Source organism: Sus scrofa, chromosome 7, assembly GCF_054392235.1.
Source record: "Sus scrofa isolate SSC_HxYL_T2T_F1_AM1 chromosome 7, Sscrofa_HxYL_maternal_Yorkshire_Landrace_v2.0, whole genome shotgun sequence".
Lineage (NCBI taxonomy): Eukaryota > Metazoa > Chordata > Mammalia > Artiodactyla > Suidae > Sus > Sus scrofa.
Genome location: NC_139389.1, coordinates 60,162,032 through 60,188,315, shown reverse-complemented (window position 1 = coordinate 60,188,315; position 26,284 = coordinate 60,162,032). Strand labels below are relative to the sequence as shown.

Below are 26,284 nucleotides of genomic sequence, written 5' to 3'. Positions count from 1 at the left end.
TGGCCTAGAGACACAATGATTCCATTGGACTGGAAATTAAGACTGCCACCTACCCACTTTGGGCTCCTTATGACTCTAAATCAACAGGTAAAGAAGGGAGTTACTGTACTGGATGGGGTGATTGATTCTGACTAGCAAGGGAAAATTGGACAATTACCCCACCATGGAGATTAGGAAGAGCATGATCCCTTAGGGCATCTTTCAATATTACCGTGCCCTGTGATTAAGGTTGATGGAAAACCCAATCCTAATAGGACCACTATGGCTCAGACTCTTCAGGAATGAAAGTTAGAGTCACCCCACTAGGTAATGAATCCTGACCAGCTGAGGGGCTTACAAAAAGCAAAGAAAATATGGAACGCGTAGTGGAAGAAGGTAGTGATAAAAACTAGCTATGAGCATGTAACCGGTTACAGAAATGAGTATTTCTCTCCTCTACTGTTATGCATATGTGTATGTCTGTGTGTATTGTGTAACCTAAGATGGATGGATTGACTTTGTATCATAGTATTTTAAAAAATTATCCCAGGTTTACTGAGAGATAAATGACATATCACATTGTGTATTGTTGACTTTATATCATAGTATTTAAAGTGTGAGATTTCAAGGAGAAGAGTAAACATTATTCAGGAGGTTTGTATTCTTTTCTGAGAAAAGGGTTAGTGTGTTTTTCAGTTGTGCACAGGATTGTTATGTCATGTTAGGTAGAAGTATGACCTTGCCATTGTCTTTATTTGGAGATTAAGTGTCTTTTAAGGAGATGTATGTGGGTGCTGAGTTGACAAGGGGTGGATTTGTGTGGGGTAATTTCATGTATCAAATTAGGCTGGGCCACAGTGCCTAATGGATGTTTCTGTAAGTGTGTTTTTGCACGAGATTAACAAATCAGTGGACTCTGAGGGAATCAGATTGCCCTCCATAATGTGTGTGGGTCCCATCAAGTCAGTGAAGGCATTATTAGAACAAAGTCTGACCTCCCCTGAGCAAGAAGGAATTCTGCCAGTAGAAGGACTTTGGACTTGGACGGCAATACCAGCTCTCCCCTGAGTCTCTAGCCTACTAGCCTATGCTGCAGATTTCGGGCTTGTCAGCCTCCGAAATTTGTGAACGAATTCCTTAAAATAAATCTTTCTCTGTTTGTATACATACACATCCTATTGGTTCTATTTCTGATTTATACAGATGCCTCTCAGATTATAGGGCAAGCTGATACTCTCCTCACCTATTGGACGCAGCATTCTCAAGCAGAAACATGGCAAGGATGTGTGGGGAGCTGAGAAGGGAGAGGTGCCTTACAGTTACCTGATAGTATTCTTGCACAGCAGGGTATTTAAACACAAAGAAGAGGAACCTTAGTTTTCACATTCCCCAATCTGTCCCCCTAAGTCCAGAGCAAACAAGATACCTCTGGGAGCCCATTTTCCCCTGGGGCCAGCCCACTAGAGAGAGTCTCTGCTGCTTTTACCATAAACGGAGAATATGTCTCTTGCGGTTTAGCCCAGGTGGGCTCCTCCCTCAGAGATCACCTGGACTGCTAATGTCAGTTCTCCGATGGGGAAACTGGGGCCTGGTAGAGGAAGGGACATACCCAAAGCCACACAGTTAATTATACTTAGAACTAAATTAATTATGTATTAGAATGAAGTTTGGTTGCTTGGTTCTTCCTCTAGTGCTCTTGACACAAACTTGCCATCCTGCTCACCTATTTTATCTGTTTATTTTTTTCCTCAGAACAAGGCACCTTCTCTGAGAAACACAAAGCTAGAAAGGAGCTAGACCAGCCTTTTGCATGCAGAAGGTGAGTGTTTAAAAAATATTCAATGGATAGTTACTGATCTAAAGGGCTTTGCTGTCCCAGCAAGGCAAACATTTAGATTAACAGTGTAGTAATGGGTTATAATTCATAATGCCACAAGGTGGTTAATAAAAACTTGCGAACATGATCCATGACAAGTACTCTTAAAATGGTTATAAATCTAAACATTGTGTGTCCTTTTGTGTTCTGACTGCAGAGGTGTTCAAAATTAGTCATATAGCCCTGTAAAGATTTAATGCCATTTTGGCTATCACCAAAAATACATATGGAGAATTAAAAGGCTATCCTGACAGTTTAATTGGTGATTGAAGAAGTTTGGGGTTCTACTTTCTCTTCTTAAATATTCTTTCTTTCTTTCTTTCTTTCTTTCTTTCTTTCTTTCTTTCTTTCTTTCTTTCTTTCTTTCTTTCTCTCTCTCTCTCTCTCTCTCTCTCTCTCTCTCTCTCTCTCTCTCTCTCTCTCTCTCTCTCTCTCTCCTTCCTTCCTTCCTTCCTTCCTTCCTTCCTTCCCTTTTCAGGGCCACACCTGCAGCATATGGAGGTTCTCAGGCTAGGGCTCCATTCAGTGCTGTATCTGCCAGCCTACGCCTCAGCCACAGCGACACAGGATCTGAGCTGTGTCTGCAACCTACACCATAGCTCACAGCAACGCTGGATCCTTAACCCACTGAACGAGGCCAGGGATCGAACCTGCGTCCTCACGGATGCTAGTCAGGTTCCTTTCTGCTGAGCCATGAGGGGAACTCCCCTCTTCTTAAATATTTTCAAGCGTAGTCCACCTTAAAGGTAAGGTCTGGGTGAGAGACTCTCTTGAGCGTTTAAGGCTTCTAAAATATATAATTCTGGAGATTTTCTATCTTTCCTAACATCTAACTACTGAAATTCAAGTTTACCAGATATTGTATGTTTCTGAGAGGTGTATTGAGTATTTAATCCAGGCAGAATTAATGAAATAATTAATATTTATTTATATGGGGTCCCATCTTAAAATAGGAAACAAGCTATTGAAAGCTGCAGTTCTGTCACTTTTTATCACTATTATAAAATGTTCTGAAATTCAGCATTATTGTTTTATATATTTAGATTGTAAGATTCCCTTATTGAGATTTGTATGCCTGTGAGAACTGTGGTGATGTATCCTTTTTTATTCCTGTTATTGGTTTTTTATGCCTTTTCTCTTTTCTTCTTGATTAAATTTGCCAAAAGTTTTTCAGCTGATTGTTCTTATAAAGAACAACAATAGATGCAACTTTTGGCTCTGCTGATCCTTTCAACTGTCCTTTAGCTCTTTATTTCTTTAATTTCTGCTCTTATCTTTATTATTTCCTTTCTTTTCCTTTATTTGGATTTAATTTAGTCCTTTTTCAACTTCCCACCATAAACACCAAGATAACTAACCTTCTGCTCTTCTAACATATTCATTTAGAGCCATCAGTTTCCTTCTAAGCCTAGTGTTAGCTGTATTCCACATATTGTCATAACATATATGCATTATGATTTAATTCAAAATATTTTACAATTTTTAGAAACTTTGACCTATGGGTTATTTAGATGTGCATTACTTAATTTCCAAACATTTGGGGATTTTAAAAGTTATATTTTGTTATTAATGTATAGGTAGTTGTACTGTGATCTTAGGACATAACCCTGTATAATTTCAAAACTTTGAAATCTGTAGAGATATAATTATATAACCTAGCATCATATGGTCCATTTTGGTAAGTGTCCCATATACTCTTGAAAAAAATAGTGTATTATGCATTGATTATGTAAAGTGTGTGTGTGAGTGTGTAATCATACCAGTTTTGTTCGGCTCTCTCCACATCATTGCTTATCTTTCATTCACTTAAATCAGTTACTACTGGGAGAAGCATGTTACTATCCCATACTGTGAGGCAAAGCTGGGCTTTAGTCTTCCTGAGTGCTGGTCTCTCTTGTTCTTCTTTATTCCTAGAGCAACAGTCCTTCAGGGACTCCAAATGAAAGCCTGGGATGTTTGCCCTCCTCCCTGGTGGTCCTCAAATGTTCCTTTCACCCCAGCCCTTTGAGAATTGCTCAGAGATCTACTCAGCTTCTTAGCTGCCCCATTCACAGCTTTCTGCTGGGATCCCAGTCTCTGGCAATGCATGATGATTGACAAATGCCTCCAGGGAAAGAGTGGTACCTCCACAGGCTCTCCTCTCTGTATTCCCTACTCTCTAGGATCTTGGCCTCTCAGCTGGCTGCCTGCAGAGCCCATGGATGACTTCAAATAGATATTATTTCCCTTAGTATTTATCCAGTTTTTCTAGTTGATTTCCACAGGAAGTTCAGTTGGCAAAAAACTAGTCTGCCATTGCTAGAAGCAGAACTCCTTTTTCAGAAAATTCGTCTTTTAAAAATACATGAGGATATAAAATTCAAAAGCTAAGAGGAAGCTGACCCCAAGAGGACAGAAGTGCCTTCTTTATGTCATTCATTTAAGAGCCTAAACCACAGGCATGGTTATCTGAGAATGTGTTTGGTGAGATTGTTCACTTCGTACGTATCCCTCCTCCCCAGTTTTATTTATCACATAACCATCGATAATAAAGAAAAGCAATTAATTACCAAAACCTCAGTCTTGGCGTTCCTGTTGTGGCTTAGCGGAAATGACTGGTATCCATGAGGACACAGGTTCAATCCCTGGTCTGCTCAGTGGGTTAAGGATCCGGCATTGCTGTGGTCTGTGGTTTAGATTGAAGACATGGCTTGGATCTGGCATTGCTGTTGCTGTGGTGCAGGCCAGCGGCTACAGCTTTTATTTGACCCCTAGCCTGGAAACCTCCATGTGCCTTGGGTGTGGCCTTAAAAAAATAAAAGACAAAAAATTAAAAAACCACGAAAACCCAAAAAACCTCATTCTTCCAACACACACCACTTTTTAAATTCTTATTTTGGGGTAGGTACCCTTACAATATATCCTTTGTGCATAAATTCTACCTCTGGTATCATAATATATATATATATATATATATACATATAATATGTCATTATAAATATATATATATATATTTTTCTTAACATCACTTCATAAAAATATTCTATCAATCTATACAGTCCTAATTTTTGTTTGTTTGTTTGTTTGTTTTTGGTATTTTTAGAGCCTTACCTGTGGCATATGGAAATCCCCAGGCTAGGGGTTGAACTGGAGCTACTGCTGACAGCCTATGCCACAGCCACAGCAGTGCAGGATTTGAGCTGTGTCTGCAACTCACAGCAATGCCAGATCCTTTAACCCACTGAGTGAGGCCAGGTATTGAACCTGAATCCTCATAGATACTAGTCAGGTTCTTAATCAGTTGAGCCATGATGGAAACTCCCTATATAGTCCTAATTTTAATAGCTATGTGCTTAAGCTGAGTTGCCTTACATATTTGTTTCAAAACTTATATTTCCTATGCAAATTGGCAGTATATCTGCTTATTTGACAGAGGTCTTTATTTTTTTAATAATGATTTTTCTTTTTTCCATTGTAGCTTGTTTATAGCGTTCTGTCAATTTTCTACTGTACAGCCAGGTGACCCAGTCACACATACATGTATAAATTCTTTTTTCTCCCATGATCATGTTCCATCACAAGTGCCCAGACGTAGGCTCCAGTGCTATACAGCAGGATCTCATTGCTTATTATTTTTAGTTTTTAATTTTTAGTTTTTCGGCTGTGCCTGCCGTATGCAGAAGTTCCCGGGCCAGGGATTGAACCCAAGCCACAGCAGTGACAATGCCAAATCCTTAACTGCTAGGCTGTTAGGGAACTCCCAGAGATCTTTATTTTTAAAACTGAGTCTGTCATAAGTATTTAAAGTGGCTTCCACAATTCGGCATGTTCTTTTCCCTCTGTCTAGAATCCCTTCTATGCTTTCTCTATTGACAATTTCTACTCATTCATTTTCTCAGCAGACTTTTCCCTGGTGGCAAAGGTGGCTAAATGGTAGGTTGAAGTCTTTCTTACTTCTTGGCCCAGACAAAATTCCTCCTCTCTAGATACTGACATCAGCAAAGGATTGACCTCAGTGAGGCTTGACCCTAAAGACTTTTGAATTTCCATCCAGATTAATTTAACTGGTGTAGAGCATATGCTGAATGTTTTTGAAGGGAACCTCCCAGATCCGAGCCATGTGTGCAACCTACATCACAGCTCATGGCAATGCTGGATCCTTAACCCACTGCGCGAGGCCAGGGATCGAACCTGCATCCTCATGGATACTAGTCAGATTCATTTCCCCTGAGCTATGACAGGAACTCCTGAAATTGATTTTTAGTACAGATCAATGTTTTCAGGTAGCATGTGGCCATTTCAAGAACTCAAATATGTGCACATCTACACCATTATGTTAGATAGTGAGGGTCACATATAAGTCTTTAATTTATGTTAATTATGGTTATGAACTCTAGGTTGGAGTTATGAGAGCAGAATATCATTTATTTGTCTGTTCCTCATGGAACAAAAGTTAAATCAACACTACCTTTTTCAAACAAATGTGCTTCTCTCCTGTTGGTTCTGCTCTGCCTGTGTTTCCATTCTCCCTACCTGTGTCCATGGCAGACATCACCAGTCGATCTTGAGGACTTTCCAGCTGAGCCACAGTATGGCCTCAGGGGCTTCACAACCTGACTCCCAAACATCATGCTCAATGGATTGTATTTTTGTTGGTGAGATGAAATCTATTTACTTCCCAACATCATCTCTGTGTTTTCTTTATCTTTTTTGACATTAGAAACCTTATACATTGACACAGATCTCAGGTCTGTGATACTCATACGTTTCTTCCAATTGCAGGTCACATTTTACAGTCTCATTTTCCTTTAATAACGGAAGTCTCTCCTAACATCCACACAACTGAAAGATCAATGGCAAGATAGCCAGGTTGGGAATTTCTATACCAGCAATGAATCACTCGCAGAGCAGTCTTTCCCACCACTGAGGAGAATAATTCTAAAAAAGAACTTGAAAACCTAGCTCTGTTTCCCAAATATTCCTAGCTGTGGGATTCCCGGAAAGATTTTTAAGTGTAAATGATGGTGAAGAGATGGCCCTGAAGTGGCCTCAGCCTTCTGGCACAGAAAACTTTTCTTTATAAAGCTTCCATTTGAACTCACATCAGACTATTTACATTACAAAAATAATTCATACTTGTTTATTGTAAAAACAGCTGCAAAACATAAAGTAAAATGCGAAAGTCCCCTCACTCTTTTCCAATTCCCTGAGGGTAATTACTGTTGAAAGATCTTTAAGACAGTTTTCTACACATATATAAGTATGTATGTGTCTCTTTCTATGTGTAGTTAGAATTTTTTAAAACAAGCATGAGTTTATACCATACATATTATTCGGAAATCTGCTTTATTTCCTTCATATGATTGATACACATCTGTGCATATAGATTCATCCTTTCATGCCATACTTATAATTCTACCCCATTACTTTGGTAGTTGAATCATTTTTTTAATGTGTGGAAGTACCACAATTATTGAACTATTCTAAAATCACTGGACTTCTACACTATTACAAATAATACTATAAGGATTGGCTTTATGTACTTGTGTGTAAATCCTTGTGTACTTGTGTAGTTGTTTTTATAGAAGAGATAACCAGAAATGAAACTTCTGGATCTAAGGATGTATGTTAGAAGATTTCTGACAACCAATATGCCCTTCACTTTTACTAACATTGCATATTAGCAATCTTTTTGGTTTTTGCCAAAAGAGTAATCTTTTAAAAAAAGTTTACATTTTCCTGATCATTTCTCCACATATTTATTAGCCATTTGTATTTTTTCTGTACATTCTTTGTTTATATGTTCTGCCCATTTTCCGGAGGTTTTCTTCTTAGTGATTTGAATGTGCTTGAATATATTTAATCTAGTGGATCTTGATTGTGGTTGCATATTGGAATCACCTAGGGAACTTTTACATAACAGGGCCCACCTTGAGAAATATTCTGTTTCTCGTAGGCTGTGGTGAAGTCCAGGTGAGACTGACATGCAGTCAAGGCTGAGAGTTACTGTTCCAGGAAGTGGGTGGTTTAGATAGGATGGAGGTCTAGGTTGTAGGAAACAAGTGGTTAAGGAGCTGAGAGGCCAGGCTGTTAGGAGAATTGTGAAATCTAGTTGCCTTAGTCTGCTCAGGCTGTCATAACAAAATACCACAGACTAGGTGGCTTAAACAATAGAGGTGTATTATCTCATGGTTCCGGATTCTGAAGTCTGAGATCTGTACTTCTGAAGGATGAAGATTTGCAGGGAGCAGCTGCTGGTGAGGGCTCTCTTTCTGGCTTGCTGACAGCCTCCTTCTTGTTGCACCCTCACATGGTAGGGAGAAAGTCAGCTCTCATGTCTCCTCCCTTTTTCATAAGAAAACTAACCCCATCATGAGGTCCCCACCCTCATAACTTCATCTAAACCAAAGTATTGCCTAAAGGCCCTACCTCCAAATACCATCATCTTAGGGGTTAGGGCTTCAACATATGACTTTTAGGGAACGCAAACATTCAGTCCATACCATGGTTTCCTCTGTTTCATTACTGATGTTGTTATTTTGCAACATCTTTATCGTCTGTCTTTATATCCTAATGAGACTACTTAAGGTTTGCTACGTTCACCCTTTTGGTCTCATACAAAGCACAGGCTGCCTTGCTCTGTTCTCATGTTTTAGCCTGGGTGTTCACACCACTTCAATTTGCTTTTCTTCCACAGTCATGTCAAAGCCACAAGTTAGAGGACAGCCAGTTTGTAGGGTTTCATTCTTTAGTGTTTAACCCCAAATTAGGATACATAAAACCATATCCTGTCATTGGAGATTCGTGGCTAAAATGCTTTTATACTGATTATTCATAGGCACCCTCATTAGACGTATACAGTATCTAATTTTTAGGAATTTTTTAGCGGGGGGCAGAGGCAGGTAGGAGCAACCTGGTTTGGACTGGAGGTGGGTGCACAAGCCCTTGAAAGCATGGGAAATCCTTGAATCTGAAAGTGATTTTATAGCTTGATTAAAAACGCCATTGGCTGCAGGCAAGGAGGCCAGGAGCAGGAAAGAAAAAGGAAATATCAACCCACAGAAGTAGGATACACAGGAGTCAGGAGGATAGTCTTGGACTGGCTCTGCTGCCAGCTATTTCCTGGGCTGACTTTTATGATTAGTAATAAGAGTTGGAGGGTTCTCTCAGGTCTCTTCCAGCCCTACAAGCCTTTGGCCAGGAAAACGACACCCACCCTTCTTAACTCTGAATTGGGAATTTAATTGCCTGATGATAAAGGCTACAGAAAATTCCCATGGTTCTTTTTCTAGAATGGAATCCTGCAAGTCAGGAGGGAAGAATCAGGACAATTGAGTCTCATGTATGTGGCATCCACATCTTCACATCTGCCTGCAGTCCCAGCAATGTAGTGTTTGCCAAACATTAGCACTTGGTAGAAGGCCATTTATCCTGAAATAGTGCTTATAAAGTGCAGGGTAGTGGCTTTTACATATGAGTATTAGAACATTTCCAATATGTACACATAAGGTACATTTTTTAGAAAACTTAAAGGAGGGGAGAATTTTGTGGTCCCAAAACTTATTCCTGAATTTCTTGTCTGTCTTCCTTCTGCAAATATCTGACTATCTTCCATGTACTAGTAGGTTGACCAGCCGTCTCAGTTTGTCCTGGACTTCTTGTTTTTAGCGCTAGAAGTCCTTTGTCCCACAAACCCCCAGTTCTCAAGTAAATGGGGACAGTTTGTCAGGCACTCTACAAGACACTGGGTATAAAGTGGTAAGCAAACAAGCAAAAAACCTCAAATAATTATAGTAGCTCACATATTCAAGTTATCATTTGAAAGATCAAATGTACATGGATTAGAGAAATCATCCTTCACTGTATCACGTATTTTTCCACAGAGAGCTCCTAAATTTTATTTTAAATGCAAGTCTCCCAATTACCAAAAGATGGTTCTATTGCACTTGACCATGGTTAAACTGAAACACTGAGAATTATGATGTAATGATTTACAAAATGTGAAGTTGTCTCTGTGAACCAAAATGACGAGTTCCCTTATAAACACAACATCTATTCAGGACTGTTGATGATGTACAGCTAACTTTAAATCATGCTTTCATCTTTTCCCTCAGTGTACAGTTTAAAAACAATTGGAAATATCTGTACAAAGTGTTACCTTAGAAAGAACTTCTATTGGAGTGTGATGGATACACACACGTCATATGTGTACAGTTTGGTGATTTTCACACGGTCAACACACTGGGGTAAACATTTTTTAAGCATGGGCTCCTATACCATCTCATTCAACTTTCACAGCCACCCTGGAGGTAGGCAAGACAGATGTTATTATTTCCAGGTCACAGCTGAGCAAACCAAAACCCAAAGCTCAGGCAGATTAAGTGGCCTGTGCAGGATGCCTTTAGCTAGTAAGGGGCACAGCTGGGATTTGAACCCTGGTCTCCTGGCCCTCACTATCACCCCCTGGTCTCTGTCTATGCTGGAGTAATATATAAAATGCAGAAAGAATGAAGGGTGGGGGAAGATGGAGAGCCTTGTTACTAAATCACATTTCTGGGTGATGGGACACCAAAGAGGATCACTCTCCTTATTTGCTTTCGGCACAGAGAAAATTTTGAATATTCAGCACAATTGGCCTTCACATTCAGACCTCTTTCATTAAATCTCATCATTTGCTATAAACAGTAATTTGTCCATGAATGTTCCCAGGGTGGAATAGACACAGAATAAACACGTACTGAGTCCCTCTTCAGTGTGAAGACTATAGGGGACCAAAAAAAAAAAAAAAAAAGTTGAGAATGCACAGATTTTCCTTTGAGGACTTTGACATTTGTAGGCGAGATAACACACAAATGGCTGCATTTCAAGAGCTGTGTGAGGCCAGAAAGGAGGAAGAAATGAAAATGACTTCCTTTGGGAGGTGGGCTAGCATGTGAGTGGGGCCTGAGAGGCATTCAGCCTGCGAAACTGGGGAATAGCAGTTCAGGTAACTTGAGGAGAAGAAAGCAAAGGACATTCATTAAGGAGCAGTGACTCAGTTGAGCGGAAACCTGGGCTGAAGGAAGACCGCGCGCTTCGGTTCTCCAGCACATCCCACTGCTTTGCCTAGCTCTCAGGCTGGCGCTGTCCCTCACACACCTTTGTTTATGCAATCTACCCTCTCCCCAGAAGCTACCTGAGGGAACCATGGAATTACATACCTGGCAGTTGGAGAACAAAGGTAAGCAAAGGGCAGACACAGCCTGAGGTCACAGAGCGAGCTGGTAATAACATCACAAATTCCTAAAGGGAAGGGTGGTCTGGTTGCAGCTGCAAACGCCTACAGGGAGGAGGTTAGGCACTTGCTCGGGTTCCAACATTCTCTCTCTAAGATGCTCTTCCTGACCATCGCAGCAGGTCAGTGCCCAAGTGAGTCCTCCTATGCAGCCTGAGCCGATTTAATTCTCAGGGAACCCAGACCTACGAGGGTGTGCCTCTCAGGGACCCAAGCGATCACCCCCCATGGCCAATGTCATGGGCAAACAGGCTTCTTCCCCTGCTTACTACACCCTGAATCGGCTGCTGATCCTGGCTCCCTTTGGAGGATCACAACCATTCAGGACTAAATTTGAGGGCATTGGTACAAAAAGGAATTTAAATAGCCAAGTGTGCAAGGGAGGTGATAGTGTATGTGTCTACTAGGCAATGTGCATTTTGTTTTAAAAACAGAAACTAATACAAGAACTCAGAGTTTAGTAATGTGGTCTGTAATTAAGTGTTAACAAGCCTACGTTTTAACAGAATCAGAAACCAGATGCTGATAACTTGTGTCTGTGCTCCTAAGAGAAAATAAGCTTCATGGGAGCATGGCCTTGATTACCTGGTTCCCTGATGTATCCCCCCTGCCTAGAATGCCGTGTGAATTACTGAATAATTCTAAGGAGTGGAAATGACCCCAAGGGCTCATCCTTTCCTGACTCCTGAGGCTGGCCAGAGGTGTTCAGTTAGATCGTACCACATCCCCTTATCCCCTGTGCCCCTGTTTTAACTCACTGGCTCTCAGGCTTTTTCATGAGAAAACTGGTGTTTCAGCAACATAAAAAAGCATGTACACACACAGGTACTCAGTCATTCACTCTGTCTGAAATGTTTCAGAGACTGGCGACACTCAAGTCATTCTGCTGATAGGTGTACATCAGATTCTGCTGCTCAGTGGGGAAAGTCTGGTTGGGATTCCAATCAGTACAGGCTGCAGTCAGAGAGTCTGACTCCTGTGGTGACAAAAGCTGACAGAACACTCCATAGCCAGCAGGTCTGTGCTTCATTCCTGGGCATATAGGACCAAGGTGTTAATTCATGCCTTGTGCCAGCCTGTTCCTCAAATTGATCCCACCAGGCCCAAGAAGTTCCTTCCCTTCTCCCTATTTTAAAATAGTTAAAAAAAAAAAAAAAACCCACCCCACTGCTCATTGGATTTATTTTTCTTTCCCATCATCCTGCAATTTGAGTTAGTGCACACAGCACAGAATAATTAAATGTGAAGTCAGGCCATGCCTGAAAGTCAGGCCCGTTGCTTTGAGTCATCGCTGCTCTGTTCAAGCTAACAGACCTTGTTCAGATGAAGGGTCCAGCGGGGAGAGAGGGCTGAGGCAGGAAGACTGGGGAAGTGCAGGTCTACATCGAGCTTCACAGTCAAAGCTCAAACCTTCCCCTCTGCCCTCCTCCACCATCCTCCTCTCTTGTTGGGACTCTCTTAAAGCAGTCATGTCTTCTACGAAAGGCAAGGCCTGTCTGGACACGAAGCAGCCACGGAAGGTCCTCCAGGCAAGACTTCCCATAGACAATTTGGCCAAATTCATAAATTAAGTCGAAAATTTGATCCTGCTCGCTGCCAAGCAGGGCTAATTAATTTCTGTAGAGACTGATGAACAGGAAGCACACTATTCACATTATTTCATCAACAATTAATTCTCTAAGCTCAGATTCATTAGTTTCCTGGCATTCACCATCCTAAACAGTGTTGGAAGGTGTTTGTGGAGGGAACCCGGCTATTTTAAGCCTCCTGGAGAACACCTGAGGCTTAGCGGCCTCCTTGCAGGTGACTTCACCCTCCCCTGGAGAGGACTCATTAGGGATTGTTTTGCAGCCCCAGGAGGCAGGCCTGGGTGGTGCTCCATTCCTCCCTAGGATGTTCTGGAACTTTGTGGCTTCCCTGGCAGGGGGAAGCCATGCTCTGGGCCTCACGTTAATCGCTGCTTCACTAATGAGCTTCACAGATGCCCCCAGGGTGCTCCCAAGGACAGGAAGCTGGAAGGGATGGAGCACCAGCACCGTCAGTTTCAGGGCTTCAGGTTAGTCTCCTCAACCCTGCTTGTCCTTCTCAGATTCTCTCCAGACCAGAGTCACTGTGTTCTAAGTAAAAGGTCCCCAGTCAATCAGTAGGCACTAGATTCAATCATGGGTGCAGTAAGGGAAGGCTTCCTGGAGGAAGAAGAATATAAATACTTCACAAGAGGGAAGTGGACCTTATCTGTTTTGGTACAACTGTATACCCACTCCTTGCACAGTCCTGACATATAGTAGGTGCTCAGAAATTGTGAGATATAGGAAGAAAGGGAGAGAGGGAAAGAGGAGAGGAAGAAGGAAAGAAGGAAAGGTAGTGACTATGTTGAAAACTGAGATGGCTGTGAGTTACCCCCAGTTAGGAGAAATGAGGTGGAGGTGGCAGTCAAAGCCATGCAGTTCAGCTGTACAGGTTGTTCACTGTGCATTTCTGAGGGCATGATTCACATCTAAGTAAGGTGGTCTGGAATTATGCAGTATGCAACCTGCATTGCTCCCCATAGAAGTCCTAGCAATAGCGGGATAAAGAGAGTGTTTCAGGCCAAGGGCATAACATGTACAAAGGCCTGGAAGTAAAGGAGTAAAAAGAAAAAAGTAAAGGAAAAAAAAGTAAAGAAGTAAAGCAAAAGGAGGAGTGATGTGTAGCTAAAGAAGCTCAGGTTAGCTAGAAATCTCCTTGAGGGTGGAGACCATATTTCCTACTACCCAGTGTCCTCCATATGGTATCCTACATGTGGTGGCAGGTGGGAAGTAGTTCCTGAATTTAAGTGAGCCTTGGGTTTCCTGTCAGTACAAGGCAAAGGGAACCCAGGACTCCATGCTGATGTTCAGCCTTATGGCCACGCCCAGCACCATAAACAAGGTGCTCACTGCGTCAGGGCCCTCTAAGATGCGAGAAGAGATTTATATCACTTCCAGGTCTTGTGCTATGACCCTAGCAGGAGAGAGAGGACTTTCAGTGGGTCTAGCTTTCCCCCTTTCCTCTTAGAACGTGGCTTTTAAACAGTGGCAGCCTACGTTTATCTTCACTTTACTATCTCAGAATGTCAGAGCCATAAAGGGCTATAGAAATTGTCTTGTCCTGTCCCCATGTTACTCTTGAGGAGACTATGGCCAAGAGTTGGCTAAGGAGTCAGGGCTCTGACCTTGCCCTTTGGAAGTTCCTGCACATCAAAAGTCCTTTAGCCAATATTCTTCCCCTCTAGTGCCTGCCATCCCCGTACAATAGTGGCCAGCCTGACATTAGGCAAGGTATGGTTAGCAGTCCTAGTCAGCTTGAGTCTAAGCCCAAGTGCTGAGCCTGAAGTAACACTGTGTGGCTCCATCCTAGAACCTTCTACTGCAAGCCTCTTGACCTCAAAGAGCATATGCAATGCGGACTGGCTGGATGGGCATTGTAAGCGAAAATAAGATGAAAATGCTTGGAGAGAGCCACTTCCAACCCCCGTCGCCCTCCCAAGGAAGCTGCAAACTGTGTGTCTGCGTGGGACAGGAACTTTGCCTGCCAACTTGGCTTGGTGACAATGGGCGTCCTCAGGCTGAGGAGGAACCATGAAGAGCCCTGCAAGGACATGCTTCCACAAGCCAGACACAGGGAGGTGGTCAGGTCGGTTCACCTGGCCGGGCTCCACCCTCGTGACAAGGAAAGGCCGAGCAGCAGCCTGACTAGGAGATTCTGGCTCTCATTCTTGGCAGCGGCCACACACTCGACATTCTCTCTGTTCTTGAATTTCCTTTTCAGTCTGTGCATAGTACACTTGTGGCTAAAGCAGGCTTTGGCCCACAGGGCATGCAAGTCAGAGCCCTTGAAGGCAGCCTCCTTCAGAAGCCCTGACTTGCTTGGACCCTGCATCACCAAGGAGAAACCTCTCACATTTCATACTCCTGTGCTCTTCTCCCTGGGACAGTTCTGCCCATCACTGCTTTTCCATTTCCCCTGCATGTTGTTAGAAGCAGGATTTTACTGCGGCTCCAATATTTGAACGTTTTAAAAAACCTTCAATATTGCCCTCTTTTAGAACTACAAACAGGAGTTCCCGTCGTGGCTCAGTGGTTAAAAAATCCGACTATAACCATGAGGTTGCGGGTTCGATCCCTGGCCTTGCTCAGTGGGTTAAGGATCTGGCATTGCCGTGAGCTGTGGTGTAGGTTGCAGACACGTCTCGGATCTGGCATTGCTGTGGCTCTGGCATAGGCCAGCAGCTACAGCTCCGATTAGACCCCTAGCCTGGGAACATCCATATACCGCAGCAGTGGCCCAAGAAATGGCAAAAAGACAAAAAGACAAAAAAAAAAAAAAAAAAAAAAGAAAAAAAGAACTACAAACAAGAAGAGATGTTGTTTCAAAGTTGAAATTCTTCACTTAAGAAAGGTTAAATAAGGAAATCCCCGATGGCTCAATGGGTTAAGGATTTGGCGTTGTCACTGCTATGGCTCAGGTGGCCTCTGCAGCCTAGGTTTGATCCCTGGCCTGGGAACTTCTGCATGACATGGGTGTAGCCAAAGAAAGAAAAGAAAGGAAGAACGAAAGAAGGAGGGAAGGAGGAAAGAGGGAGGGGAGAAGGAAGAAAGGAAGATTGAATAAAGAAAAAAAAGGGACACTCGGCTTTTAGGGTGACATCACCCTTCTTTACAACTCTAAATTAAGCTATTGAAGATCCATAGACATGGGGGAAGTCTGTATTCACGCTAAAATCTAAATAAGGATGCCAAGCAAATGTCTAGGAATTCCTAGCAAACTTCTAGGAATTTCTGTTTGATTGAGAATAAGTGGTACAAAATGAAAGAAAGCTTTAACTCGGATTCCTGAGAAAGTAGCAAAACCACATGGGAGAAGTAGAGCAGATCCTGGATGTCATGAACATCTTCTAGTTTGAAGGGGCGACAGGTGGAGGGAGAGGAAGACCTGAGGCTGGGGCCTGAGATTTAGAAGCAGTGCTAAGCTGGAGGCTTGGAAGAGTGAGGGGAGGGGAGGTGGGAGAGTACCTTCCAAATAGCAGTTGTCCAGCCAATAGCCCCTGGTGGCAATTTAGGCAGATCTGACGGTTGCTGTGCTGGAAGTCTGGGGGCAAAAGTGGCTTCATTCAGCCTCAGGGCCTGGTGGCACAGAGGTGATGTGGGAGTTACTGACCAAGGCCCAGGCTTGGGGTCCAAGGAGAGACTCATCGTGTTGGCAGGAAGAGAGCGCTCTTTATGCACCATGACCAGGGCCCTTTGTGGAGAATCTAGTAACAGAAACATTCGGATGCAAGCATCCCTGCTCTCTCTCCATACACTTGGTTGCCTGGGCCACTGAACTGTTCCCTGTTTCGAGATCAAACAGAAAACCAAATCAAATAGCAACATGAAAGCCGAGCCAGGCAGGAGGGAGGATTAAGAAGCATTGAATGTCCAGTTTTGATTTTTGTTTTGTGGGGAACAAGAAAATAGACCTGAAGAAAACTCTGGTTGTACAAGGATAAAATACCCAAAGAGGATGAGACTCCATAAAATAATGATAAAGTCATAAGAGTAGCAGTGGCTGACATTTGTTGAATAGTTACTAAATGCCAGCTACAAACTTCTAAGTGCTTTAGTCCTCACCAAAAATCTATGAGGCTTATTATTTATTTATTTATTTTGGTTTTTAGGGCTGTACCCACGACATATGGGAGTTCCCAGGCTAGGGGTTGAATCACAGCTGCAGCTGCCAGCCTATGCCACAGCCACAGCAACACCAGATCCAAGCCATGTCTGCAACCTACACCACAGTTCATAGCAAAATCAGATCCTTAACCCATTGCGCGAGGATCAAACCCACAGTCTCATGGATATTAGTCAGGTTCATTGCCTCTGAACCACAATGAGAAATCCATTATTATTATTATTATTATCCCATTTTATAGATATGGAAATGGAGGCTCCAAGAAGTTCAGGAACTTTGCACAAAGTAGGAGAGCAAAATCACACTTCTGAAAAATATTTACTGCAAATAATACATTTTATGTGGCATCCGCTTTATTCTCTCTATAAAGTTCAGGAATGCTTTCAAGATACAAAATGTGAATTAAGATGAAAGAAAAAATAGGAAGGAAACCGGATGACATAATGATAAAATGATGTGAATCTAACATGTGATGGTGGAATTTGAAGCCTTAGAGCAGTAAAGAGCACAATTTATACTGGGGAAAATGAAAATAGAATCCATTTTTTCATCTGTTGAAGGCATGGAGCAAAGGAGGGGTGAGAAGGAGTGATGTTAAGGTTTAGAATCATTAGATGCCCAGGCCCGAGACTTGGTTCTTTCATTGGAAACATTTACACGTTTTTATCCGCCTGGAAAGATCTGGATTTGATCCTGCCAAAAGAAAGAGGATCAAACCAGATGACTTCTTTGTTTGCTTTCCAGCTCTTCCATTCTGTGCATTTTCCTTCTATCAAGGAGCGTAAGTGGGTCCTATCAAGAGTTAGGTTTGAGGCATAGTGATTTTTGGGGTGAGGCTCTTAGATTTTACCTTTCTTTTATATATATAAAAAAAAGATTTTAGAAGTTCCCTGGTGGCCTAGAGGTTAATAGAGGTTATAGGATTCGGCGTTGTCACTGCTGTGGCATGGGTTCGATCTCTGGCTTGGGAACTTCTGCATGCTATGAGTGCGACCAAAAAAAAAAAAAAAAAGAAAGAAAGAAAAATTCCAGTACCTTGCTTTTTCTGTATCTCCCCTGCTCCAAGCCTTTGTACTTCGTGTGGGTCTCCCTCCCAGCTCCCAGCTCCCAGTTCCCAGCTCCCAGCTTCCAGCTTCCAACTCCCAGGGTGGGCACTTATGGACTTCAGCTCCCTTTTCACTGTGGGATTTCAAGCTGAGCTGCAGCCTTCTGACCCTGAGGGGAGATATTGTCTGAGAACAAAACCAACACACTGGAAGAACAGAGCTGTGCTGAGTACTAATAATATTGGTTGGCCTTTGCATTAAGTTGTGCCTGACACTGAGCCCGATGCCAGGACTATCCAGTAACATAAGCCAATAATTTCCCTTTTTGCTTAAGCCAACTTGAGTTGGGTTTTCTATCACTTGTAACCCAAAGAGTTCCATCTGATTCAGTTGGGCAGAATAAATCAATACTACAGTCTAAAGGCAAGCTTACTTCTCTGAGAATCTGTGGGTATCGGATATAGCATTAATATTAACATCTGTGCTCATGAAAACATTCTATCTTAAGATACTTTTAAAGAACAATCAACAGAAAGAAAATCAATGAGCTGTACCCTAAATGGCATGTACATAAACAGAACTTCATTTATGTGTGTTTTTAGTATTTTAACTGTCCTGAGGGCTGCCTTCATAGCCAGGTTATTGACCCTCGGGGCCTCAAAGACCAAAGGAAATCAGAAACTGAATGAATTGAAGGCGACATGACTTGTTTCTCTACCCCAGTGCCAAGCCCACCCAGTGTGAAGACAAGTCTGTGGGTTTCCAAATGGGTAGAAACACTCCATCTGCCATAAGATGTTCTATGGTTGTGTTAAGGGAAAAAGAGGAAAAAAGGAGATAGTCTCTTTTGTTCACCTCAGCCTGCCCTGACTCTCACACCATGCTCTGGCCACACTGCCTCCTTCCATTTCCTTAAATTTGCCATGCTTTTTCCTGCTTATTCCTTCACATATGTTTTCCTTCATAGCACCTACCACTGTAGGTCATGAAAGGCTTCTTGATGTTTATTTGTTGAATGTCAGACTCTCCTTCAGCAATAAGGTCTGCATGGGAGTGACCACATAGGTTTTAGCCTCTACTCCATACACAGAGGGCAGCCAAACCATAAACAAGTACGTGTTGAATAAATGAATGAGTAAGTGTATGAGTGAGCACTTGTTGCATCTTTGGGGTTAAGAGAGATGGAGGAGTGAGGTTTTTTGTACATTATTTTGGACTGAGATTTTTTTTTCTTCTAATGCTTTTTCTTTAATAAAAGGTTGATATTTTATCAACTGATTTTGATCTTCAAATTCTTAGAGGGGAGGGAAGGGAGATGGGGATGCTCAGAGCCCGGTGGAGAGAGGAAAGTGGGACTTGATGCTCCATGGAAACTGTGAGTTTATCTTTTTTTGGATGCGAGAGTGGGCTGTTTAGAGAAGGGAATGAAAGCTATGCTGATTCCACTTCTGGAAGGGAATCTAACAGCTGCTGCCAGGAGTCATGCAGGTGGTGGGTTCTGGTTGATGGTTCAAATTCTGATTTGGGATAAAAGACTTTTCTGTCTTAGAATATTCCAGTTTGCCATTATCTGGAGGCCTTGGAGAGCTACAAAGGGAGTAGAATGTGAAGCAAAGAGAAACCAGCTCTCTTTAAAAAAAAATTAAGTAAATGATGCCTCATCTATTGGGGGAATATTATGTATCCATTAAAATAATTTATAACAATGTGAAACATGATTATGTTATAGCGTTAAGTCTAAAAACAAAACAAAACAGGAGTTCCCATTGTGGCTCAGTGGAAATGAATCTGACTAGCATCCACGAGGATGCAGGTTTGATCCCTGCCTTGCTCAGTGGGTTAAGGATCCAGGGTTGCTGTAAGCTGTGGTGTAGATTGCAAACATGGTTTGGATCTGGTGTTACTGTGGCTGTGGTGTAGGCTGGCAGCTACAGCTCTGACTGGACCCCTAGCCTGGGAAACCCCATATGCCGCGGGTGTGGCCCTAAAAAAAAGAGACAAAAACCAAACCAAAACAAAAAAAACAACAAAAATAAAAAACAAAAAAAGAAACAGGACCCAGAAAAATAACAACTGGGTTGATAAACACTCTGCCTGGCAGGGCCTGGCTTACCTCCCCAGCAGCATCTCTTATCACCCCTCCTTCTGGTGGCCCCTGCCCTCTGCCCTCCAGCCATCCTAAAGCCACATTTCACCCATGCCTTCCTCCCATTGCCACCCCTCCCCTCTCCTGAACAACTCCCCTTGTTTCTTCAGGTCTCAAATGTCTCTTCCTCTGGAAACCCTTTCCTAAACCCAGAGTCTGAGGAAGTGCCCTGAGGTCAAGTCCCTTCAGTGTGCACTTACAGGGTCTCCTTCCCTGAGCTGTGAGTTCTGTGATGACTGGGCCGTCCTTATCCTTTTCCTAGCATGCTCTCAGCACAGGGCCTGCCATGGAGTCTCGATAATTATTTGTTGACTATGCACCTTCAGGAAGTAGGCTAAAATGTTGCCAGTAGTTGTCTCTAAAGGGGGGTGACTAATGCTGATTTGTTTTCCTTCTTTCCACTTTTCTATATTTTTCAAATTTTCTACAATAAGCATGGATTACATTTATGATAACAAACAATAGCAACCCTTTGACTGTAATATATTTGGAGAGAGCATGAACAGGAGCAATATCAATACCCTGTTTTCTTTTCTTTTTTTTTTTTTAATAGAAGAACAGTGGGATTTCATCTGCATTTTTAGGTCACTCTAGACCTACAAATCCAGGAAGAGTGTTATGAGGCCAGTGGGCTGTGCGGGGCTCTGTTCTGACATTCTCCCTGATGAGCTGCCTATACTGGTGGCCCTCACCCTGGTGGGGACAAGTTTCTCAACTCTGTTAACCCACTCAGGGCCTGGAACAGAGCCGGCACCTACTTAGCAAATGTTTGCTGAATGCCCTGATACCACTTTTAGGAATGAAACAAACTAGAATTGATACAAAATACAATGTGCTTTGTGCCAAACTGCTGGAAATTTGGGGAGGTGTGCTAGGGGAAATTTCCCTCTGCCTCGAAAACAGTAGCACAGTTAGCGGGTATGTCAATGTACAGTTATACTCCATTCATCTAGAGGTAAGACTGCAACCTCAATCCTCCAGATGATGGCTAAAAACTAAAACAAGCAAAAAAAAAAAAGGAGAAAAGAAAAAAGAAAAGGAAAATTATAAAGAGGATTTTTGTTTGCCTATCCTAACAAGTTCACAAAGGCCAGGCTGTCCAGTTCATGCCCTGGAAACCTCCAAGAGCTTGGCAGAGCCTCCCTCAGAGTCTGTTTATGGGGACTTCGGATACAAGTCCAACGGGCACAGCCTGGGCCTGTCAAGAGTCCCTAATCGTCACATCCTGGGGGCATTTTCCACAGGGGTACAGTACCTGCCACTGCAAAGACACCTGGGTCTTCACTGATAGCACAACGTCAAGAACAAAACACCAGAACTAGAAAAGTCCCTTAAAGAACATCTAGTGACATCCACCCCTCCCTTTGCAGAGGGAGAAGCACAATTAGAGAGGTTAATGAGCCTGCCCCAAGTCACATAGCAATAAATGTAAAACTGTGGTAGAATTAACAAACAAAGGAGAAACTCTGAGGCTCCAAGGCTCCTTGTGCCAAGGTAACTGCAATTTAGGGTCAGCATGACCAAACGAGATCAAGGAAGGCAGGGGAGTGAGCGCTATATTTTAGGGTGATTCCCAGCAAAAAGTCGCGTAATTTTTAATTGGTTCTGAAGAGTGATTATCCTCAGTTATCTGAGGTACTGATTTCTGGGCTATGTCCCAGTAATGCCAGACATAAAAAAGAACTCCTTAAATAGTTATTCATTTTTTTCTATTATTGCAAAATGAATTCAGTACAACTCTCCTCCCCCTCCCCCAACACACTCATAGAGTTTTCGGCGTCATTCCCCTGGGCAGACTGGGTGCTTTATGAAGGCAGGGTCCAACTTGACCATTCTATACAGTGCCTGGGGCAGTGCTTTTTCTGGATGAATGAATAAATGACTGAACAAATGAATGAATATTCAAGAGCCGGTAGTCAAGCTGTCCTATTTAACTTTCAATGTAGCACACCCATGTCTTGAGGCCAATTCTTAAAATCCATATTGTAGATGCATTCGGTATGACAGGAAATAATTAAAACACACCATAAGCATTGAGGGAATGCTTGTCAACGCTCATTTCTATAACCGACAAACAATGTGGAAACTGCATTTTTCCCTGTAAACCGGGGGCGTGCTGACATATGGAAATGCAAAACGCTCCAGCACAATATGTAAAATCTAGTCGGGAAGAAAGAAATCACAGAAAGCAGTGATCCTTTTTATTTCTGATACAAGATCTTTTGCACATGTAGTCTTGCATTTCTTTTGCTAACTTACCTTTTCCTCCATGGATAGCTGTTAAAACCATTTTCCCACTGGGTTCCCTTTTTTAGCACCTCCTTAAAATTCAAGCTATTATTTCTTTTAATGAGCAAAATTTGGGGATATTATCCTACTCATCTGCATCTTCTCTGAGACTACAAATTATCAGGACGCACCTCATGTCTAGACACCCGCAGGTGTCATTTGAATCACCGATTTAAGCTGTTTACACCTCACATTGTTTTATTTATCCGTCAACATCGAGTCTCTGTTTAATTAAAATTGACTTTGGTCCTTCTGGCGAGAGCCGGCACCGTCTCCATCGCGGCACAGAAGTGGTTTTGCTCTTAATTCCATCTTTGCCTCTGACTGCTCTAACACAAGAACACTCCGGCTGCCCAAACCCTGAGATTGCTTTCCTTGAGTGTTGGAGTCCTGAAAACCACAAGCAATTGCCAAGGATGTCTCCCCTTTACAAGCTGTTCTCCAGGCTCATGCTGATCTTCCCCAGACGCTAAATCATAATCTTCGTGTTTTTCGTATTTTACATTCTAGCCACAATTTCAACATCCCATCCCCGTGACATTAGGGGCTGATAAATCAGCAGGCGGGACAGCTCCCCTGTACAGACTGGTACGGGCGGACCAGGCTCTGCCAACGCCCTCACTCCTGCCAGATGTTGGTGCCTGCGGGGTTAACCCTTTCCCGAAGCTCTGCCTTTCCCTGCCGGCCAGAAGCTTCCCCAGGCAGCTGTTTTTAGCATTACATAGGTTTTATTTCTTTCCTTTTTCTTTTTAAAAATTTTCGTCCTAAAACAATTGTATTGAAGTGCAGTTGATTTACAAAGTTGTGTTAATTTACACTGTACAGCAAAGTGATTCAGTTGTACATCTACATATTCTTTTTCATATTCTTTTCCATACTGGTTCATTACAGGATACTGTCATGAATATAGTTCCCTGTGCTATACAGTAGGACCTTGTTGTTTATTCATTCTATCTGTACGTAATAGTTTGCTTCTGCTAATCCCAAACTCTCAATCTTTCCCTCCCCAGCCCTACTTCTTTTCATTTTAAGCTTTCCTCCTTTTTGTCTTTTCCCTCCTTTCTTTGCCTTGCCAAACCTAACAGCACTTTGAGGCAAATAAAAATATTAGCAAACCACGGGCAATGTAAATTTATTTTTTTTCTTAAATTGTTTGCATTAAAACCGTTTTCTCCCTTCTCTTTACTGAATATTATTAAAGGAGGATGAGGGTGAAAAAAACTTATTTTAAGGTGGAGAAATAAATACTTAATGCTAATGTTTTCTTGCTGTTATTATTTTTTTAAAGTAGCTTTATTGAAGTATGATTTATATACCAAGGAATTCATCCATTTTTCTAGGACAGTTCAATTATTTTGGGTATATTTATAGACTTGTACAACTGTAGCCGTAATCTAATTTTAGAACATTTCTGTTACCCCCCTCCCCCAAAAAACCCTCAGTGCCCATTTGCAGTTACTTCTGCTCCCACCCCTACCAGGTAACTGCTAATTTACCTTTTGTCTCTATAGATTTGCCTTTTCTAGGCATTTCATACAAATGGAATTATACAATAGGTGGTCTCTTATGTCTGGCTTCTTTCACTTAGCCTAATGCTTTTGAAGTTCAGTGCTAATGGCTTTTATTAGATGGCAAAGCTGTTTAGAATGCCCAAACTGTCCCAGAAGACTGTATAATCTGATATGTACATGCTAAGTGTGCTCTCAGAATACTTGCTGCATAGCCATGTCCTATGCAGGAGGGTGAGAAACTCACCCCTCTGTTTAGGGTCAAGTTCTAAGGTGTGTGTGTGAGGATGGGGGGTGGGGGGGTGGCAGTGGTGGTCAAGAGCCATTTGAAATACAAAGCAGTTCAATTAGTAGTTGGTATAGTTGGTTTTGGCTTTGTTTTAGAGAGAGAAAAATCCCAATCATTCAATTCAGTTGTTATTTAAATGACAGCTGAAGGCCAGATAACTTTATTGGATAAATACAAAGGATTTTAAATTTCATGTTATCTAATGAGATTATGTATGTTAAACCACCTTTCATGCTGAAATCATATGCTCCTGGAGAAAGTATTTTTTATGTTAATATTATATATCATTAAGGGAGAGAGAAAGAGGAAGTAAGAGAGAATGAGAGATCAAAGCCAAGCAAAAGAAAGTGAAAAAGCGTGAAGGAGGCTGAGATTGGTGGGGCCAGCAAGGAGAGGCATGAAAGAGGGTAACTTGTCTGTCCCTGCCCCAGTTATATTCTCAGCACTTAGTGATGACTCTGCAGCTTTTAGGCTGCACTTTCAAATTGTCATCATGGAATATTCATAATAGCTGCCCTGACAAGGATCCCTTCTCCTGAAGTTCCTGAGGGTTATGGTGAGCATGTTATTTCACAGCTATGGCTGTGCATCAGAATACCTGGGGGAACTTAGAAATTATACCCATTCTGGGGCTAGATCCCAAGTCAGTTACATCAAAGTCTTTGGAGGTGACACCTGGGCATAAGTATTTTTTAAAAGATCCCCAGGTGATTCAATTTAGGGGCAGGAATGAGAATCAGTGGGCTCCATAAAGCAGTGCTTATGGAATTATACACATATACACTTAAGGACCTTGTTAAACTGCAGATTTTGATTCTGATGGTGGCCTGAGAGTCTGCCTTTAGATCAAGCTCACAGGTAATGCTGCTACTGCTGCCCTGAGACAATACTTCGACATGTGAGGAGCTAGAGAAAATCCAAAGTTTTTTTTGACATGCATGGGATATTCCAACATCTGCTTCTGTTCCAGACCAGTAGCATTAACATTACCTGAGAACTGGTTAGAAGTGCAAATCCTTGAGCTTTACCTCAGATTTATTAAAACAGAAATTCCAGAGGCTGAGCCCGCTTGTTTTAACAAGTTCTGCAAGTGAAACTGATGCTCATTAAAGTTTGAGAGCCACTGAGCCACATGTGTTTTCTAAATATGCAATGCCCCTATGTATGGAATGCCCCTGGCTGGAATACTTTGTCTTCCCCTCGACTCTCTTCTACCCAAGGATCTCCATCAAACTCCTATTCATCCTTCAAAACACATCTCTTTTATGATATTTTCCATCCAGGAAAATACTTACCAACACTTGCCCTGGTAAGTGTTTAACAATCAGCTTTCCAGAGCCCTGATTTTGTAACATTTGTCAGTTTTAGGCTATCGATGTGATGATGCTGAAAGCAGAGCTGGGATGAGATGCACATTTACTAGCAAGAAGTGGGTGCTCCCCAGCTGGTTCCAGCACTCCATCATCTCTATCCTATACTTAACCCACTGTGTTACGTCTTTGGCTGTTTGTCCTCTCGCTAGATGTTGTGCTCCTTGAAGTCTGGTTCCAAATCATTTCTCTGCCTTCCTCCATCATCTCTCAAGTGGGACCTATACATAGAAAGTCCTTCATATATCTTTACTGAATTGAACAAAACCTCTGTTGTGACAACATCATATACCTACATCCACGTATATAGCTGAAACTTTCAAAATGAAAATCGTTTGACAGTGAGGTAATTGTTTTAACTTAAGAACATTAATTTTAGATTGAACACAATAAAATGTCCCATCTATGTTTTATTCCAGGTTTGGGGCACATGGTACAGTTAATTATGTTGGTGTTTGTTAGAAACCCTGTGAATTAGAAGCACTGCTTTTGTGTAGCTTAAAATTGTGCCCTGAAGTAGAAGGCTCCAGGGGTGGCTTCACCTCTGGGAGGGACTGGGAGCCTGGGAAGTGCCTCTAGCTCTGCCATTGACCAGGTTTCAGGGCTCCCCATCCCACACTTTTATCTGCAAAGGAAGGTGCTGGGTTAGCTCACTAGTTCTAAAGATCTACCTCTAGTTAAGTTACATTTTAGGATTCAAAATGTCCTTTACCCTGAGAAGAAATCCTGACCTCAGAGACGTTTTCTCCATTAAAAAAAAAAAAAAGAAAGAAAAAAGAAAAAAAAAGCCTTTCTATTTTATGGAAAGGGTTAAGTATCTAATATGCCCTATAGCAT

At 42.2% G+C, this 26,284-nt stretch overlaps 1 protein-coding gene across 4 annotated transcripts in view; it reads left to right on the top strand.

Moving 5' to 3' along the window:
* Positions 1 to 26,284, top strand: part of SH3GL3 (SH3 domain containing GRB2 like 3, endophilin A3) — a 350,527-nt gene that overhangs the window by 130,110 nt on the left and 194,133 nt on the right. For all 4 annotated transcript variants that reach the window (XM_084968533.1, XM_084968536.1, XM_084968532.1 and 1 more), the window contains one exon: positions 1,732 to 1,798. The gene's annotated coding sequence lies outside the window, so the exon portion shown is untranslated. The remainder of the gene's footprint in view (positions 1 to 1,731; positions 1,799 to 26,284) is intronic.